The following is a 6,000-nucleotide window of genomic DNA, read 5'->3' as shown; positions in this document are numbered from 1 at the left end:
CGAAGGAATCGCTCGATCGGGTTCAGTTAATAGCCATCGATCGATTGCTCGGGTTCAGTAACGCGTAGCCTATAGTGCAATCGCTCGGGTTCAGTTAGAGCCCAACGCCTCGCACGGGTTCAGTTAGAGCCCAACGCCTCGCACCCACGCGCGTGCGTGTATGAGAGAAACGTGCATCGCTCGGCCCTGACCACCCACCCTAACCAGGAACACCCCGATATTTTCCTCGCCCTCGCTTCTACCATGCTTTTTTCCGTCATGGACGGCCCAAAGAATGTCATGCAGCTGCGTCTCCGGCCCGTCCAGGACGAAAAGCACATTTTCTGTCATGATTTTTTGTCATAGAAGTAGGACCCCACCACATCTATGATGATACCGGGTTTTGTCACAATTATCGCCATAGAAGTGTCATAAGTATGACAAAAAAATTCGTTCGGCCCAAAATGTCACGGATGTGTCTTTTTTTGTAGTGATTCCATTCTGCCGCAGGCGCCGGCGCTGATCAACAAACCATTCATTTTTGCGAAATTAATGTAGGGCAAACCTCATTTCCTTCAGCACCCTTGCCCTGAGAACAAAGAACCTGGCGAATATAATCTCCGGTAAGGTCCCTCCGTAGGAGTTCAAAGTAATTTCTGAGAGATGCAGGTCTAGGCATTCGACGTGATTGTTATATTGTATCACATTATCCACCACTGGGCCTAATCTTACTACAAAAGAAGAAAACGTGTTAGTGCCTACATGTAGTTTTGAACATTGCTACAGGCCTATTTGGTTTGCAGGATTTGTAAAATGCACTAACTTGCTATCTTCGATCTGACGTGATTAACATGGGCATTTGATTACATTCTAGAAAAATGTAGCCTTCTTCACAAGAGGTTGGAGTGGATGAAAAGTTCCCTAAGAAAACTAGTACATATGAATCCAAAGGAGAAATGCTTATTGATTGTAACCATATGGATCAAGCAACCAATATGGGGGGAACATGTATGTACTGAAATCCTCCAAAAGAACCTTCAGAAATCGTAGTGCATTGTCATTGTAAACTTGGAAAAAGGTGTCACAAATTGAACTCCCTTATGGTTAACATTTAATAGGAAAGGAACATCACCTCGATATATAGCTTCTCCAGGCACGGAAAGCATCTCAGGAAACTGACAACTTGCTCCAGGTTGGGGCCGATAGATTCTAGTACCAAGACCTTCACTGTGCGCAGTTTTGGGGTCAAGCTTGTCGGAATCATTTTCTGAATGACAGACGAACAAACATCTTCAAAATTAGAAATAATGTTAATTTGTAGAAGGAGAGCTAGAAGGCGGCTGTTGTACCTCAATGGGTGTGGATCCAATAACAAGTTCGGAGTATTTGTGAGACGAGTAGCCCACCACTGTCAATTTTGGCGCAGAAATGACATTGATTCTTGTTGGACCTTCTTAATCAACTACAAGCAATCTCTCAAGTGCAGGTGTGTCCTCAGTGACCATACCGTGGTACACATCTTGTGATGTCTTCCTGCCACACCAGCAACACACATAAATAGTCCGGAGAGTCATGGAGGTGATGTGGAAGGTACTCAACCCATTGATCGCCTGAAGACGAAGGTACTCGAGTGCAGTACAGCCACGGAGCAGGCGCTCCATATCACCGTTTGAGAGGCAGACGGCGACGAGCTCGAGGTGCTTCAGTCGTAGTAGAATAAGAGCGGGCGCGTCATTAAGGGGGGTGGCAGTTCCTGAACTTGGCAACGCGCAACGTGGGCGCGAGGCGGAGTGCGGACGTTGGTAGCAACCACATATGCCCATCATCAAAAGTGAGCTCCTCGAGCTGATCTAGGGCGGGGGATCGGAACCAGTCGTCAAGCTTGGCTCGGTCCTTGCCATTGGAACGGAACTTGCGCATTCTAAGGCCTCTGGTTGGGCCAAGGTGACTGCCGAGGATCTTGGAGAACGCATCCAAGCTTTTGCGATAGCCATGGCAGAGCTCGTGGGTGTCGATGAGGTCGAGAGGGCTGGAGTTCCATAGGGGCGCCACCTCCGGGAAAGGACGGTTGTCTGAGCCCCATATTTGATTGGGAGGAGGGAGATGATGACTGTCAACATATCATCGGGGAGGCTGCTGATGAAGTCTAGGCCTGCTGGAGTCGCTTACAGTTCTAGCTTGCCCCACATCTGCTTGTTGGCAGCCCCGTTCCCCACCTCCGGAGTCTCCTTGTCAGCGGCGCTTTCTGATAGAAATGGGAGTACAGGGAATATTTAGTTAAAACAGGGCAATAGAAAAGTGTATTGGTAACTAGAATTTATTAGGTAGGAATATAGTAAGAAAAGGGAATAACAATTGGTTGCTTAAATACTACACAATTCATTTGACATTGCTGGGTAAGTCAACATGCAGATAGTTGAAAAGAAAACTTACTTCGAACAAAGTCTGGACAGATGATTTTGTCGGGGAAGTGAGCATAAATCTCATGACCAGGCCCTTTTATGTGCAGTGCAATTTTAGTGCCACCTTTCAGTACATAAAACTTAGAAATTTCTTTCCAAAAGCCAGTGCCAAAATAGGAGTCACCACGTTCATCAAGTCTTACAGTAGCAACGATTGTAAATCCATGGTTTGTGTGCAGTATGACATCCTGCAGTCTTGATCTATGTAAAGGGAAAGATTGTGCACTACATAATCTGTTGCATAGCAAGGGATGCGTTGCAAAAAATGGTAGGATTGTTAAAGAAAATATGGTAACATGCAAATATGGGCCCAAATTGAAAAAACTATACAACAGTTGAAATCGAAGGACAAAAATCTATAATTAAACAGATAGGGTAAACATGATGTCATGGAAATATGAGAGTAGTCGAAAGAACAATACATCATTAATTTGCCTAATATAGAAAGAAGAGTGGAAAATCCCCTTTGACGTATATGGTGCATGTGGAACCTTTTATCCAAATGTAGCAATATTTAGAATATGTCCAGGAAACTAGGCCATGCCAACCGATTTAGGGTGAGATTGAACATATCGCGCGTGTCCTCAAGTGATCTGGTATGGTGAGATGGAATCTCTGGCGGAGGTCGCAAAGTCCTGATGTGTCGGCGCACTGTACATTCTATGAATAAAAGAAAACCCTCGAATCAGCTCGAATAAAAATGAATTCACGGCGATTTCCGCTAGGTGATTAAAGAAGGCAGATGAACTGGGATAAGAGATGAGATAATATCTCATTAAATTATTTACCTTGTCGTCCATGAGAAAGAACCCTCAGTACGGCAGATTCCCCAACCGAGCGAAGCTGGGTCAACCGCGAGCAGCGTCGAGAAAGTCGATGGTGATAGGCGGCGGCAAGCGGAAGTGGCGAAATGCGGCGGGCTTTGCCGGCAGCCTCGCGGCGGCGGCAGGCGTCGAGCTAAGTGTTTACCACCGCGATAGGCGGTGCCATGGCATAGACGCGGAGGAGCTTGTGCAGGTGTGAATGGGGACCGGAGGGGGTGGCGGGCGGGGTGAGGGTTTTTGTGACGTGGGGATGGTGAGGGTTTCTTTTTCTTTTTTGAATTGGGAGGTGAGGGTTTTCTATCCCACAAAGAATTTTGGAGGCGATGGTTTGCTAGAGCGAACCATGTGTGATTGACACAACAGGAAAAATGAAAGTCATTGCACACGGTTCCAATTTTGGGAACCGTGTGTGATTGACGTACTGCCTCCGTCCTGGTTTATTGGTCCCCCTTTGTAACTTTTACCAAATGTTGACCAAATATTTAACATACTCAGACATAAATAATAAGCGTACACGTACATAAGCATAGTTCAACCATAAGTACATAGATCAACCGCCATTAAGCATACTCAAGCGTACATAGTTCGATCCATCCCACATCTCATCTCACATGCCGGCACGATCCTGAAGCTTCTCCAGGTACTCGGCGTATGCGCCGTGCGCCACCTTGCGAGAATACTTCTGCTTGAAGGAGCCAATGGCCCGTCCTCTTGCATGCACCAGAACACTTAGATACGCGTCATGAAGCTTGTGGTTGCAAAATGGGCATCGATAGCCGTTGTTCCAGGTCCTAATACGCCTGTTATGCTTTCCTGCATAAAGCTCCCTCAGGATTTGCCTCTTGTACCTCCTCTGGCAATCTTCATCCTCGCTGTCCACATCGTCAGACAGCACCTATACAAATAGTAAAACAAATTTGGCATCAAATCAATGATTACATGCCGTGAAGTAGGATTAGGAATTTATGGCTATTTATTTATACATATCCAGAGATTATGGTTCGATTTTTAAGCACAGTCGTCTATGTACAGACCAATCTTGAAGAAAATAATGGCACAAACATATGTAGGTCATTCAAAATCAATTGTCAAGTCCTGGCTAGGAATTATTAGCACGAACACTAACCCTAGTCGGATTACTAGCAGAAATCATTTGCACAGATGAAACAAGTAATCACTTATCACTTGTACCATTCAAACAATCAATACACTACACGGATCTAACGAAACTTACTCAGATTTCATGGATTGGGAGAACATAACCATAGGATTTCTATTGCAAAAAGGGGGAGGCAGGAGTAACCAGAGAAACCCTATGATCTATTTGACACATAAATGGGTATAGATGACTAACCAGCTATTCGTCGTCGTCGGAGTCGTCATCGGAGTGGTCGTCAGAGTCGTCGCCGGGGTCGTCACCAGAGTCGGTGTGGAACTCCGCCTCCGGCTGAGGAAGCTCGACGCCGTCGACGACATCAGGGTGCAGCGATAACTCGCCGGCGGTGACGGCAACCTCTGTCTCCATCTCCACGCCGTGCTCCGGTGCTTTAGCAGCCCCGGCATCGCCACTCCCTCCGATGGGGTGCTTTGGCGGCATCCTCATATACTGACGGCTTTGAGGACTAAGAGCGGCGTCGAGGATGCAAGTGGAGAGAGAGGATTGTGTGTGTGGCGAGGATGGGGGGTGCGGCCGCTCAAGCGCACCATTAATATGGAGTAGTGGGAGTTGTGGGAGAGAGGCGGGCGGCGGTCAAACCGATGGCTCGCCTCCTGGTGAGCCTGCGCACCGAACTGCTGGCATGCCTACCAAAGTTTCACACAGCTACTCGCACGCCTCCTGATGGCACTGCGCAGCGAGCATGCCTCCGTCAATTCACACACTTGCACGCACGCCTCCCCATCTGCCTGCACGGCGGACTGCTCGCATACATCCCGTCAACTCACGCCTGCTCACACGGCAAACAGGTCGCGCGGCGGCACGTATATTGTTTCTATTTGGATGATTAATGTTGTCGCTTTATTGCTTAACCGAAGCATGGCACGTATCCATTGTTGGTCTAACGCTCATGGTTCTAATAAATAATCCGTTTGGGATATTGGTTCCCAATTATTAATAATCTCCCATTTGTAATTAGATAAAGATTACATCAAAACTGGTCTCAAGTTTGACAAAAAAAAGTACAATGCCACTTTGTATTGGTGTCCATATGACAACACGATAAGTTTCTGAAGGAAATGTGCCCTAGAGGCAATAATAAAGTTGTTATTTACATTTCCTTATATCATGATAAATGTTTATTATGCATGCTAGAATTGTATTAACCGGAAACTTAGTACATGTGTGAATACATAGACAAACAGAGTGTCCCTAGTATGCCTCTACTTGACTAGCTTGTTTATCAAAGATGGTTATGTTTCCTAGCCATAGACATGTGTTGTCATTTGATGAACGGGATCACATCATTAGAGAATTATGTGATGGACAAGACCCATCCGTTAGCTTAGCACTATGATCGTTTAGTTTGTTGCTATTGCTTTCATCACGACTTATACATGTTCCTCTGACTATGAGATTATGCAACTCCCGAATACCGGAGGAACACTTAGTGTGCTATCAAACATCACAACGTAACTGGGTGATTATAAAGATGCTCTACAGGTGTCTCCGATGGTGGTTGTTGAGTTGGCATAGATCGAGATTATGAGTTGTCACTCCGATTGTCGGAGAGGTATCT

This window comes from Aegilops tauschii, chromosome 3 (assembly GCF_002575655.3).
Source record: "Aegilops tauschii subsp. strangulata cultivar AL8/78 chromosome 3, Aet v6.0, whole genome shotgun sequence".
NCBI classification, from domain to species: Eukaryota; Viridiplantae; Streptophyta; class Magnoliopsida; order Poales; family Poaceae; genus Aegilops; species Aegilops tauschii.
Note: the sequence above shows the minus strand (reverse complement) of the source record.